At 41.3% G+C, this 14,628-nt stretch overlaps 1 protein-coding gene across 2 annotated transcripts in view; it reads left to right on the plus strand.

The window, feature by feature from the left end:
- The first annotated feature begins 10,118 nt into the window (after positions 1–10,118).
- The window catches only part of LOC103397244 (zinc finger BED domain-containing protein 4-like), a 52,448-nt gene continuing 47,938 nt past the window's right edge, over positions 10,119–14,628 (plus strand). The window contains exon 1 of one of the 2 annotated variants that reach the window (XR_003048771.1): positions 10,119–11,418. The gene's annotated coding sequence lies outside the window, so the exon portion shown is untranslated. The remainder of the gene's footprint in view (positions 11,419–14,628) is intronic. The other variant, XM_008335463.3, reaches the window with a different exon arrangement.

Below are 14,628 nucleotides of genomic sequence, written 5' to 3' on the forward strand. Positions count from 1 at the left end.
CTGTGTCTGGTATTTAAAGGTTAAGTGTAATTGGACAGCAGAGCTATCACTAAGAGAGATACTCCTGCAGGGCACTGAGTTCCTGCACCAAAATGACTGAGCAGGCATTTAATCCTGTCTGTTTCAGTGTCCTGACTTAAGCAGCTGCAGGACAGGTGGCCCCGCCCTGACCCAGCCCTTTAGCACAGGAGCATTAACCCTTGTAAAGTCCTTCTTGTCTTTGTGTGTGTGTGTATGTGTGTGCATGAGTATGCGTGTGTGTGCATGTTCCTGTACTGCATGACTTGTGCCAACTTTTCCTCATATTCATTAATACTCATATTCTGGGACAAGATGAAAATCATTGCGAGGACAAACAGTGTGTACAAAAATGTGAAGGACCACACAAGGGTTAAGTGTCTCTGCAACAGACGTTAGCAGAATTCGGTTGTATGACACTGGTCTTCGGCCTCTGCAAAGGGAAGGGAGGTGTGTGTGTGTTTGAGAGTGCGTGTGAGAGAGAGAGAGATAGAGAGACAGAGAGAGAGAGAGAGAGAGAGATTGTGTGTTTGCACAGCAGGTCACTGATATGGGTCAAAAGAGACAGTATTGATCAGTTAACATTTTCCCTGTGTGTGTGTTCTCTGACATGTGAGGCTGAATCCCATAGGCCCTTGAAATTTTGACGTTACAAGAAGTAGTTTGTATCATATCTCAAAGAACCATTGTTTGTGCACAACCACTGAGTAACATAAAAATGTGTAAAATGACACTTAAAACCATACAAAAATTTGGACAGTGGAAAAATAGTACTAAAAAATTGCATCAAGAAAAGTCCACAGGTAGCAGGTCAACTGTTGACAGGATTAATTCTCTAGATTAGGTATAAAAGGAGCATCAGCTCAGGGCTTGGTTTAACTCTTCTATTGTCCTAGTATTTTGAATACACCCCGTGTCCTCTGGGTCAAAGTGACCTGTCTTCACAAAATCCCCAATATAAGCAGTTTAATTGAATTTTAAATACCAATTCTTATTTTGCTTGAAGAAACAACTTGTCATTCACCATAAATTGTGTGAATACCTAAGTTTTCCCTCTTCACCTGGCAGAAAGACTGCATTTATTCAAGACAACACTCATTGCTATAACACTGTCAATTGAATTATTGTTTACTGTATAGGTGGTAAGCAATATTTGTATAGTATTTCTATAGCTTAGGAAAGAATAGAAATGTGCAAAAAGGAGTTTTGAATGCAGCCCTAAGTAGGCATGCAGGTCAGTCTCATCTATCCTTTTCCAGCTGTCTCCATATTTGCGAAAACCCTCCAGATTTGTCATTTCCAGGATTATTTTTGCTATTACTGGTGTGGTAAACATGTAAAATGTTGAGACAATGTCATGGGCATGAGAAACGGCATATCTTGTGGGTCCTGGGGTCATCCTCATGACATTTTGTTTTGCCGCCCTGCCGTGTTTGTCATATGCTGCCAAGGACCATGTTATTTTGAGTTTTTTTGAAAGGAAAGTCTTTCTCTCAGATTCAGAGATTTCTTCTTCTTCTGAAGATGATACATCATGCTCTGGGTTGTATTCCTCCCCATCTTTTTCTTCTGAAACAGATAAGTCTTGTTGGACATCTGAAAAAATCAGCTCTAGAGCCTATTGAATGTTATAACACACTCATGGCTTCAGCACAGAGAGAATTCGGGGCAATATTGTTACATTTGGGTCAGATCGGGTCACAGGCAGTGACGACCACCTGTCTTGTCTTGTTTACATCTGCTATTGATTGATCTGAAACAGAACTAAAACATTCTCACATTCTGTGGTGTGTAACTAACTCTGTGACTGTGATTTCAACTTAATTTGACTGTCGGGTCATTTTGACATGAAGGCAATGTTTGTACTTTTTGTGTACAGCTTACATGGAAATATAAATAAAGGCAACAATTCACTTTTTCTAATGTTGGGGTCAATCTAGGAAAAGTCATCAAATTTCAAGTTTAAAATATATCGTTTAGGGGATTTTTTTTTTTTTTGTTTCTTTAACACTGGAGGGGTTAAAAAAAGTAGAACCACCCAAATTGCTCTGACCTTTGCTACAAAAGGTAAAATATGTCAATGTTAAAAAAATATTTGTCAGACTTCAAGGACTTGAAGTCTATTGGCAAAAGTTGCAGTTTCAGTTTAAGTTTTTTATTTAGTGAGAAAAGAAAAATGTTCCACTTGCAAAACTACAAGTGAAAAATGTATTAACCCTTGTGCGGTCCTTCGCATTTTTGTACACATCGTTTGTCCTTGCAATGATTTTCATCTTGTCCCAGAATATGAGTATTAATGAATATGAGGAAAAGTTGGCACAAGTCATGCAGTACAGGAACGTGCACGCATACTCATGCACGCACACAGACACAAAGACATATTGGGTCTAGGTGACCCGGGGGTCACCTAGACCCAATATGTCTTTACAAAGGTTAAAAAACATAGAAAATGTGACCCAACAACAATCCTGCCTCTGTCCCTTCTTTTAAGTGTGTGAGGTGTGTAGCAGGTGTCAGTTACTTGTTTACCTCATGTTTAATTCGTGTGTGTCTGTTTGTTTTGTGTCCCTATCCCTTCAAGAGTTCAAATGTATTATGAAATGATCACTTTTTTGTTGCACTTTCTGAAAGAATGTCCCTACCTTTATGGAGATGGGAGTCTGTCAAAATAATAGGTGTGAGACAAAATTTAAAAAAAAAAATGAAAAAAGTTAGTCCACACATAACAAGGTCATTTAAAAAAATACAGATCTTGATGGTGAATGGAGAGGAGAGGATTCAGCCTTGAGTAACACACAAACCTACACACACACTCATTTCCCTGCCGTGTATAGCTCTTTATCCTTTTTAAAAGATAGTTTGCAGTGCATCCATATCAGCTTAACAGTGCCAACTCTTCATATCCTCATTGTGCCCACTTAACTACCCAGCATTCTGATGACAATAAAGGATGTATCTGGGCCAAGGACGGAGCATTTTATAGTTTATACACACACCCTTTTGGGAGTCAGCTATCGTAGGAGTATGTACTTAGCTAAAAGCATCAGAGTATTTAGGATCTCTCCTCCACGCAGGAACCCCCTCCCACCCTTCCTTTTCTCCATCCTTCTCTCATTTTTGCCACACTTTGAGAGGCCTCTTAATCACTTCGCTCATCTCTTTAAGTGGGTTTTTATGGGGGGCCATCTGGCCAAGGTGGTGCGTTCATGAAGGTGTACGGCTGTGTGCAATTACAGCCATGTGTGTCTTCTCACACTTCTCTGTCTGGCTGTCTTCTGAGACAGATGTTACTCTTAACTCTCCCATAGCTGCAGAGGTATAATTGTGGGCAATTCCACCTATAAATTAACAAATGTGTGCACGTTGTATCACCTAAGCGTGCCTGCAGATATCACAGAGGCAGGAAAGCATCAAAAATATTATCGTCACACTGTATTTTCACTTTGCAGCATTTCCGACATGTCAATTTTTTTTTCCATTTTTTTTCCCTCATAGTTGTCCTGACTTTCCCTTCTGCTCAGTTTTTGCGATGCCAGCCAGGCTTCATGTAAATATCGCCACTAAGTGCCAACTGTATATTTTGTGTGCATATGAGGAAAGGGAGATCTCACATGCAGCTTTTCACTTTCTCTTTCTCTCTCATACGTCCACACTGTTGTCACCCACCCATCCCAACAGTGAATCAGCCACCGTGGCAGCTTTGCCTGAGGCGTTGGCACAATAGACGGGACTGGAGTTACCTTCTGTCCTCCATGATGGGTTGTGTCTGTCTGTGTGTGTGTCTGCATGTTTGTATGTGTGTGTGTATATGGGTGGGTCTCGGTGTTTCCCTTTCTTGAGGTTAAGTGTCAGCTTCCTTTCGCCACACCTGCAAACTCAATGTCTCTCCCTTCAATCTGTCCATCCCTCCCTGCACATCTTTATCTCTCCCCTCACCTCCCCTCCTATTGAGCTGAGTTGAGTTCTGTTCTCGTGCCGCTGCCAGCTCTCCCTATGGCCCCTGCAAGACAAGGCTGTTATTGCTCAGGGGACTGCAGGCCTCAGCAGCTTCTCCTCCAAACAAATTTGCTGTAACTCTATCTACAATTGGGCCCTTGAATTGGGAGCAAATAGAGGCAGCTTTGTGAAGGTAGGGGAAGGGCGAAGGCAGCGAGCTGGGGTTTGTTGGGGAGGCAGGGGAAATGATACCAGGCTCTTTTATGTCAGGCAAATAGGACTCTTATCAGGAGGAGAGCCCAGACAAGGGAGCTACTTCTAGAGGAAACTGGAGCACCTATCATCTGCTTTGCATTTAGATAAAAATTCACCCTGCTGAAATAAAAAAGGAAAAAGGCAAAGTCAGGCACAGAGGCAACTATTGGAGTGTGTGTTTGCACATGGTTGCTTGGCAGCTTGACACACACACAAGCACACACACACACACACAGAGAGAGAGAGAGTTGAGTGTAGAGACAGAGTGTAGAGTCCGCGCCGTCAGAGGGACACACCACTCCAGGACGCTTAGTCCTGATGCTGGGAAACTGCTAATAAAAAAAATCAGAGTGATGGGCACATCAGGGACACACTTATGAACGATCACAAACGTGTTTGCAGTTATATGGATGTGAAAGAATGGCACAAGTGTTGAAGAAATGTTATTAACAATTGCAGCGGCAGTGTTGTTAGAACATCTCGCAATAAGACGGGAGCGTGTATTTAGAGTACGCGAGGATTTACTGTCCATTCCATCAATGTGCAAATTATATGTGATGTGATATTTGATCTCGGACCAATTTTGCCTTTACCAACGGCGTTTACACACACACTTTTTCTTTTCATATTGTAATAGTCATATCGTTATATTTATGGTTTGAAAGGGTTAATAGTTCCGGGAGTGGTGAGTGTGTGTGTGGGTGTGGCTGGAGGTGCGGAGTGAGAGTGAAGTGAAGGATGAGAGAGAGTGAAGCACGACAGAGAACAACTGTGGAATTAATATAAGTTGCTGTCAATTTTTATTTACAATAAAGTTCCAAAGAGTACGGAGGCGTCCGACTGGTCTGTCGCAGGGGCATTACAATATTTACACCTGCGGACAACTGACCAAATAACACACCTCGCCGCTGTTCCACCTCACTGAGGAGGACCTATAGTTGGGCTTAAGTATAATATTTTTTAACGTCCTCATGATGAATTCACCTGCAGATCGTTCATTTAAATATATTTGCATATGTATGTAGGGGCATTGCATGGAAATCCCACGTGCGCTCAATTCCACGTTGATTGGATGTACAAACGAAATGTACGTGGATTTACTACCCACGTACCCACGACAGTTTGTGGATTTTTGCGTACACCCTTTTTCACGATGGAATCTACGCACGTTTAGTACATCAGGCCCCAGGGCTCTTTAAATTTCTCTTTTGACTCTAACTTTAAAACGTTTTTTAAGTCTGGAGAGTCTTTGCCCACAGCAAGGGACAGCTTTAAAGATATACTTTTAACATTTTACTGTTCCTGATTTGCAAAATGAATTAAAATATAGTGGCATGACTAACAGAGAATATCAAATCAGAGTTTAATGAAGCTAAACTCGATTCTAAACACGGGATTTTTATTAAACATCAGCTTCTACACTTCTTCTTCTACATGTCTTTGTCGTTGCGGTGTTGTAACCAAACCAACATTTTTCATCGGTTGTCACAAAGTTAGACGTTTAGATGATTGATTTAAAAATATCTGGCAGCTTTTTAAAGAATAATTTCTGCTGTACCTCCTCAATGTTCCGCAGGAGAACAGCAGGGGGCAGTCTAGCACCACTTAATGAAGAGAAGGTCTCGGTCACAAGCAGGACACAGTCCTTTTTTTTGCCTTTAACTTCTCTGGAACTTAACAGGACTTTGCTTGCTATCTGGCAACACTTAGTGCAGCATGGAAGTTGATGTAAGAACGATAAAGGGGAAACTCTGAAATCCAAACTTGCGTTTCACTCCACTGAGACAGAGCAGGGGGGAAGTTTAACCTGGTGTGTGGTTAATGTAAGCCAAAGTACTCAATATTACCCTCCCACAGCGCTGCGCCTCAGAGCTGTGAAATGCGTTCTGTTTTGAAACAAATAATGCAAAAGACAACTCTCCATGTGCTGCACTGAGAGTTTGAATAAAACATTTTGCCTTTTTATGTTGACATTTTGAATGCTATCTCCACCAGTTGAGGAGGCATTTCTGGGTATTAAGAGAAAGCATCAAACGATTGAGACAAAATGTTAATGACAAAATGTTTGTGCATTTTGCCGTCTGTCTGGCCCAACAATGTTGCACATCAGATAATGTAAACAGACTGTTATCTACAGTGGTTTGAAAAAGTTTGGGCACCCCTGATCATTTTCAAGATTTTCCTTTATGTATCATTGGTTGTTCAGAACAGCAATTTCAATTAAATATATCATATAGCAAACAAACACAGTGATATTTAAGAAGTGAAATGAAGTTTAAAGGATTTACAGAAAGTGTGCAATAATTACTTAAACAAAAGTAGGCAGGTGCATACATTTGGGCACCCTTGTTGTTTTATTGATTTGAATACCTTTAGCACAAATTATTGGAACACAAAATTTGTTTGGTAAGCTCATTGACCCTTGGCCTACATACACAGGTGAAGCCAATCATGAGAAAGGGTATTTAAGGTGGACATTTTTTTCTGCGCCCATGCCACAAAAAGAGTCGCTTGAGGTATCTCATTAAAATCTCATTAAAACTGATTGTAAAACAAGGCCGTCTTTTTTAAAACCAAACTCAAAGTAATTAATTTCAAATTTTTTTGCTCCTAATTAAAATAATGGATTTCATATACTTGAATTTAATAAATTTGTTTTGTGAGACAGAGGTTGAGCATTAGGCGTGGTTTGGAGTTTACATTTGTTGTAATTGCTGTAGAGAGTTTTATCAACCTAATCTCTGTATACTTAATCACGAAATTAATTACTAAAAGGACAGTGTTATAAAACAATAATTGTGATTTTTTGTGACATTTATTCTTCTACTTTTCACTCCTGTCACTGATACAATGCTGAGGATTCCCCCACAGCATTGTCTTCACATCTTTCCAATAATCTGCTGTCAAAAGCTAAAGAAACCTGCCAAAAGGCAGAACACTGGTTTGTTAGTTAAAATTCACATGGTTCTTTGCTTGTGGTGATGAGAAGGGAGATGAGGAGGCTGTGATGTCTTGGCAGGTGTGTGCAGAGAAGGTTAGAGATCGGCTATGAGTCTTTGAGCTAATAGAGAGGGTATTGGGACTTGGAGTGACAGGGTTAGGGACTCTGGGTGTGGGGTGTGTGAGGTCAGATGCTGGCGTATTTTGGCTTCAGTGTGGAAGGGTCAGCAGCGATGTGCTGCAGCTGAAATGGTACATGACCCCAGCCTGTGGGATGATTGGCACAAAGGGAAGAAACTCTGACAGCTTGTGCTCATCATCCTCTGCGTCCTCATCCTCAGATAAGGGCCCAACAAGTCTTGAGGGTCAGGGCGTTGAACCCAGGCTCATCAACACCAGGCTCTACAGCTTTGTTGGAGCAGAGGCTTATTTTTACGCTTTACTCCATGGTGGTTATGATTCTGCACATGAATGTGTGTCATCGACAGTCACACATATGGTCAAAGCACGTTCTCAGGAGGTTTTCCCTTTACGGGGTTCAATACGAGGTCAACGATGTAAAAATGTCTTTAACCCATACTGTTCTTATGTTTTTTGTCTGTTTCTTTTTCTTTTGCTGACATTTCCCTCTCCCTTTTTTACCTCTCAACAGCTTTTTGTAGTTGTGGTCTGGAACTTTGAACTCTATATGTTCTCTATACTCTATACATTCTCATCGCATTGGGGAAGGATACGAGGCAAGATGTGGTGAGTTACCCCATCGCTTCTCGATATCCATCCACCGTTCTTCTTCTCCTCACTGTAAATGCTTCCTTTGTAATGACAATGTGGGATCCTATTATGTGAGGGCGACATTATCGTCTTGTTTCATTTTTCAGTTGCAGTATTTTTTTATCAAGGTAATTTCTCATTTGTAAAAGAAAATGTAAAACAACAGATAAATAACAGATAATCATAATTCTGATAATAATGCAATTGTTTTAAGATATAGCCTTGATTTTATGACACTCTTACACTTGCAACAAATTGGAATTTAATTAAAAACTCTTCTCATTGAGGGTCTTCTTTCTCAGTGCAATCTCACATTTCTTACTTTACCTCCGTTCAGTCAAAGAAAAGAGAGAAATAATAGCCTGTCACCTTGAGCTATGTTACGCCACTTACCTGCTAGTGTATTTATTTAATTCATTTATTTTTATCTCTCATACCAATTAAATTATGTCAAAGCAATGTCATGGAGAAACAGGTTTTAATCATGGCCAGGCACATTTGGAGAGTAGAGAATGGAAAGATACGAGCCACAGACCTGCACTTGGACTGGAGCGTGGACAATTGAGTGATTTATTTTAATAAGTGCCTTTTTCTGAGACTCAGGTGAAAATAAGCAGTTAAAACACTTAAGCTTTTCTTCACTCTCTATACATTTATTATATTTACCTCTTCGTGAGGATTCATAGAGAGGGGTTGAATTGGATTTGGAAAAGATATAGAATTCAGTTGCTATAATGAACCAAAACGTATTGCTATGAGTCATTGTTTTATTGTACGTTAAATTGGAATTAGTGGAAAACTGCACCTTAGTGTTGTACAGATTTGTTTGGTCAGAGCTTGTCAATGTATAAGCCAATCTCCATATTATTCAGAAAAGACAAAAAAAGTAATTTAGTTAAACAAGTTTTAATTTTTTTTTTTAATTCAGTGTATTCACTAAAATCAAAAACAGAAAGTTAATCTTTGCAGGTTAGTTCCCGCAACAAATTTACTCACGTGTACGGCTGAACTTCTTTTTTCAGCCTGTAGATGACAACATTGCCCGAAAAAGAAAGAACTGCATATGCCTGCAGACAAAACCAGGCTCGACAGTTAGTCCCTCATACCTGCTGCTTACAGTCATCCAGACCTAATAATATTCTTCTTCCCCTGCACTTTCTAATTAAATTGAGGGAACGTTTGTGATACATCCTCACGACATGCCACTCACTACACATACAAATAAGCACACGTTACTCCCACTTCATGCAGAATTAGTCTTTTTTTCCTTCTTCTTAAAAGGGACCATTGTCTCTGAAGTACATCAGAAAGAGCTCTGAAAAATTAAGAGAAGTTGATGTTTATTAGCTAAGTGGCTATTAGTATAATACTGAAACAGGATACAGAGACTTATTGCAGCACATTCCTGACATAGTTTCAAGTTTCACTGATTTTAAGCCTTTGATAGTTTCACTTTTCAGCAGCACAACGTACATTCTATAGATGTGTCCAACTTTAAAACTTGGAGTCCTAGGATGTTTGATCATTGAAACCTTAACAATAATAGAAAATATTGCTGAAGTTGCTTAATTTTTTTTTATCAAACTCATTGTTTGGTGCTTGTATTTAGTACATTGGGTAAATGGGTAAACCTTAGAATCAAATATTTTAGAATTGTTTTGTACTGGAAGCTATTGTCAAAAATCTGAAATCATTTTCGGGTCTGATATCAGCTTAGTCACCAGTAACTGCAAGAGGACAGTGAAGTGTTGGCTTCCTTTACCAGTTTGATGAGTGGATGTGTGTTGAAGTGTTGATGCTGGTACTGACTGATAGAAGCAGTGTGCAGAGATGGCCAGATGGTGTCACATGCGAATATGCGCTGTAACAGATGAAGGCGAGTGTTTGATGCCTGAATGTGTCTGGTTTTGTTTCATTTGTTTTCAGTCCTGTTGAATTTGGAATTTTGGAAGATTTTTTTTGGGGCAAACTAAAATTATGACCATTTGAAGTTCACAGACAGATTACTGCAGATTTCTGTCCTGGAGATCCGTTGAAGTATAAAGTGTGTGTGTGTTGGTTTCTGTAAAATGTAGTGTGTGTTGTAGTATTAAATTTATTGTGTTGTACTTACAACATCAGGCCTTTCAAGAGTTTTTGCAGCTGCTGAAATGAGTAGAAATTAACAATAATTAGCACTTCTAGAACATATTTTGTTTAGATGCTAAGGTTTACAGATAAAGCAGGGAAGTACAGCATTTAAGTTACTGAGGAGCCTCTGTCTGTAATTGTCTTCCCTTTGTCTATTTGTAACACATACAGTCAGAGTATAAAGAAAAGACAGGGATTTTTTTTCCCAGGCGTTTCTCTTTCAAAAGTCCCTGTGTGTGTTTTTCTAGCCATGATATTCTCCACCTGCAGGGGAGTTGAGATTGGTGGGAATGTGTACAGTGAGAATGAACAGTATCTGCCCTCTGTGCTTTCTTTCCCAGTCACCTGAAAACATCTTCCGACTCTTTATCTGAAGCCGAAGTCATGGACGACTCATTGTTTCCCTCTCCCACTTGGCAGGGAACAGAAAAGAATAGAAAAGAAAACAAGGGGAGAATGGCTTTCTAATTACTTTAAACAACATGCCAAATTAAAGCATTGTGCTGAGCCGAGCAGGGGTCAGCATCCGGACCATTGTGGTTTTTCCAGCATTCTGGGGGTGAGGGTAATGCCAAAGGAATCTTAACTGAACTCCATGTGAAGGGTGAACGAAAAGAGAGAGAGACAGACAGAGAGAGACACACAAAGAGAGAGAAAGTGAAAACAAACAAAAAAGAAAACACTTAAGCACACACTCAATGAAGTGAAGGGTCTTGCTTCATCTGATGAGTTCAAGGTGGAGATTTTATACCACAGCCACACTCCTCTGCCTTGTCTATGGTGGATAAACAAACATAGTGTTCTTTACACGGTGTAATCAGGGTCATTGACTGTTGTGTGGCTACATGCTGCTTTGCAAACAGATCCCGGATCAGAGCTTCTTACCCTCGCCCCAACCTTCACCGGTACCTGCTAAGCAGTCTACGTGTCCTCAGAACAGTGATTAATGGAGGCGGCGCTCCGGCAGGGTCACTGACCTTTTCTCTTATCATGTAGCACTCTGAACCACAAACCCTGACTCCTCAGCACCCTTTGCTGACCTGTGTGTTCTGCTGGAACACGCGGAATAGAAATAAACCCAACAAAAAAGGAGGACCTTTTAAGCTGCTGAATATATACAGGGGATGATACTATTTTTACTTTGACATTCCTTTTTCCTTTTTGCATCTGTGCGGCGTGGCCCCGTTTGCAGGAAGAGGCGAAGCACTTTGTGTGACCATTTCCTTTTCATATCTATCTTTTTTTAAAGCCTAAAAACAGTTTAGTGCTTAGATCCATCCATGCCTGCTGTAAAGGAAGCTGCCAGCAGGCTGAGCTCGGTCAACCAGAGGACATGCAGCTTTACTGGGAGAAGGAAAAGGCTCCAAGGTACGTGTGCAGAAGCATGTGTGTGTATATTTTCACAGTGGTGTGTCATATTCATGACACATGAGCATATATGATGGGTGCTGAGATTAGCAAGTGAGGAGACTTCCCAGTAGAAATCCTTCAATGCTGTTCTGCTGGTCCAGAGAAGGCCCTTACCAGATGTTCCAAAGGTGTTAATTTCAGTGCAGGCTGTGTTAGAGAGGCTCAGACCAATCATGGTTATGTCTCGTTTACCAAAGGATGATGGGCAATTAGGCCTCATCCTCCTGCAGGACCATTATTTTAATCTCATGAGTCCATTATACTGATTCACCCCATGGATTTGCCATCATATCAGAGAGGAAGTTTTAAATAGGCTAAATGTAGTCCACATTTATGAACAGGCTCATCGCTACTCTTCATCAAAGATCTGAATTAAAACAAATATCCTTTAGATTTTGGATTTGTTTGAATCCACTACTTTCCAAACTGTGCAGCGCACACTACGACAGCTGTGTATTATTCATTAGTGTAAAAAGAATTTGGTTAAGTTCCAAGGAAATAAAAATGTCTGGGGAGTTTTTTGAGCGTGGTACATTGCCAATTTTATCTTCTCTATTTTCTCCCTGATTTAGCATCTCAAAACAAAGCAAAAAGAGACATTTCAGCATCTCTAAACTAACTGTGCCGTGACATCTGCCCTCATTAAGAGACACAGACAACACACTCAGGTAGAGAAGAGTAAATATTAGGAAAGCTGGAAGGAAGGAAAAGAGGAAACATTGCCTATTATACCTCAACTCCTCCAGAAAGTCACACCTCCACGTTTCTTTCCCCGTAAGACTGCAACTCTGAAAAGAAAAGGGAGAGCGAAAAAAGGAGATGGAGTAGGAGCAGAAAAGAGACAGAGAGGTATTCTGTATGGCAGGTCTTCTCAGTGCAGAATCAGACATGGCAGTTGGTGACAGGTGACAAAATCAAAAGGTCCTGTCACTTTTAACTGGGAGCGCCTGTGCCACCCTGGCATCACCGCGCTCATCTCTGCTCTTTTTTTTTTTGCTCATCTCCACTCCTCGCTGTCTCGGCATCTCTGCTAAACTGGCAGATAGGATGGCAGGCTGGCAGGCAGAGAGAGACGGCCGACGGGCATAGTTTGAAGCAGAAGAGCAACGGGAGCATCAGGAATGGCTTTTTTCTACAGCTTCTCTCTCTTTCTCTTCTCCTTCCCCTCCATTTCTCTGACTCCCTTAATCACATTGAACCTTTGTAACTGTCTGTGCTCTTTTCTAACAACATCAGCAGCTCGGGGTGTCTGCCGTCATGCTTCTTGTTGTGTTGTTTTTTTCTATACAGTACATCTGCTGTAGATGTTTGCAAGGTTTTTCCCATTGAAATACTGAGCCAGAGCCTACGGCTGCATGTGATTTTGTGTGCAAAAGAAGGCACATCAACCGCGTATCAGCTCCTACCTCAGCTGAGTATCACAGTTAAACAAGACAGCATCATCTGTCTGAGAGGCTTTTACTGTATTTACACAGTCTGGATCTCAGCAGTGATGATGGCAGAAGTAATGTTGTGATTTTCTCTGAATAAAAGCTGCTGGATTATTAATGAATGATCAGATGAGCTTTTGGACATTTTTTTCACCAAAAAAGTTCCAGGTATTACCAGTTGATTGATCATTATCTGACTTGTAGAAATTAACTGAAAAATTATCATGGCTGCAAATTAAATGGATTTTATTTATCATTATTTTCCCACTAGGTGTCGTACAAAGTAGTTGACCTAATGTCATTGTGAATTATTTCACATTGATGTTTAATTCTTTAATGTGGATGAGTTACTGGTCACATATGTAGAACATGGACGTCTCACAAGAAAGAAACTGTGATGGAGCAATTATGATGTCCACTGTCATGATGACTACCTTTCCAAGCTCTGCACACCCGAGGTTTTTCCCTTCCCCCATAGTTTTACGGTAACTTACAGTATTTTATTTTGCAGCGAGCAAAAGATATGTAACCAATACACCTTAGACCAATCATTTGGGAGATCTAACCAAATGTAAGATGTTGCATATATTTAATATCAACGTGATATACGTGTAAATCATCATATCATCCATGTCAACTCAGCTTTTGACTTTTACTTTTAAAAATTCCAATCCTGCAACCCCTTTTTCATGCTTGGGCAGCCGATAATCCTCTGGGCCGTCTTCACCACCCCCTGTAGCCTCCTCCGTTATGCCTCAGTACAGAGAGTGAACCACACCGCGATGCAATAGGTGAGTATGCGCTCAATGGATGAGCGGTAGAAGTTCACCAGCAGCTTCTGACTGATATTGTTAATCCTGAGGAGCCCCAGGAAGTTCAGGTGCTGCTGGGCCTTCTTTAGTACTGCTGAGGTGTTTTTGGACTATGACTGGACGGCTGATATCGTGGTCCGCAGGAAGGTGAAGGAGTGGACACTCTCTACGTAGACTCCGTTGATGTGGATGGGGGGCGAGTCTGCTCTGTTCTTCCTGAAGTCCAGGATGATCTCCTTGGTCTTGGTTGCATTCAGCGCCAGGTTGTTGGCCGAACACCATGTCGACAAGGCCAGGACGTCCTACCTGTACTCAGTCTCCTCCCCCCCGAGATCAGCCCCACCACTGTTGTGTTGTCCGCAAACTTCACAATGGTGTTGTTGGGGTGGGCGGGGCTGCAGTCCGATGTGTAGAGTGTGTAGAGAAGGGGACTCAGCACGCACCCTTGTGGGGAGCCTGTGCTCAGTGCTCGGGTGGAGGACAGGTGGGGTCCGAGTTTCACTGCCTGGGGTCGGTTTGTCAGAAAGTCCTTGACCCAGTTACAGGTGAGTGGGTGAAGTCTCAGGTCAGACAGTTTGCTGACCAAGATGTCTGGGATCATGGTGTTAAATGCTGAGCTGCAGTCAACAAAGAGCACCCTTACGTAGCTCTCCCGTTGCTCCAGGTGGCTCAGCGTAGTGTGGAAGGCAATGGTGATGGCGTCCTCTGTTGACCTGTTGGTGTGGATCGAAAGAGGGAGAAGGCAGTGCTTGATGTGCCTCAGGACCAGCCGCTCCAGACACTTTGTGATGATTGGTGATTGGCTTGTGACTGGTGTCAGGTTTATTCTAACATATATGATGACAAAGTAACAACACAAAAGACGTCTTGATTTTTTACTTGCAAGGGGAGAGTGCAGCTTACTCTTCTGGCAGCTTCCTCATCAA

This window comes from Cynoglossus semilaevis, chromosome W (genome assembly GCF_000523025.1).
Source record: "Cynoglossus semilaevis isolate Cse_v1.0 chromosome W, Cse_v1.0, whole genome shotgun sequence".
Taxonomy (NCBI): Eukaryota; Metazoa; Chordata; class Actinopteri; order Pleuronectiformes; family Cynoglossidae; genus Cynoglossus; species Cynoglossus semilaevis.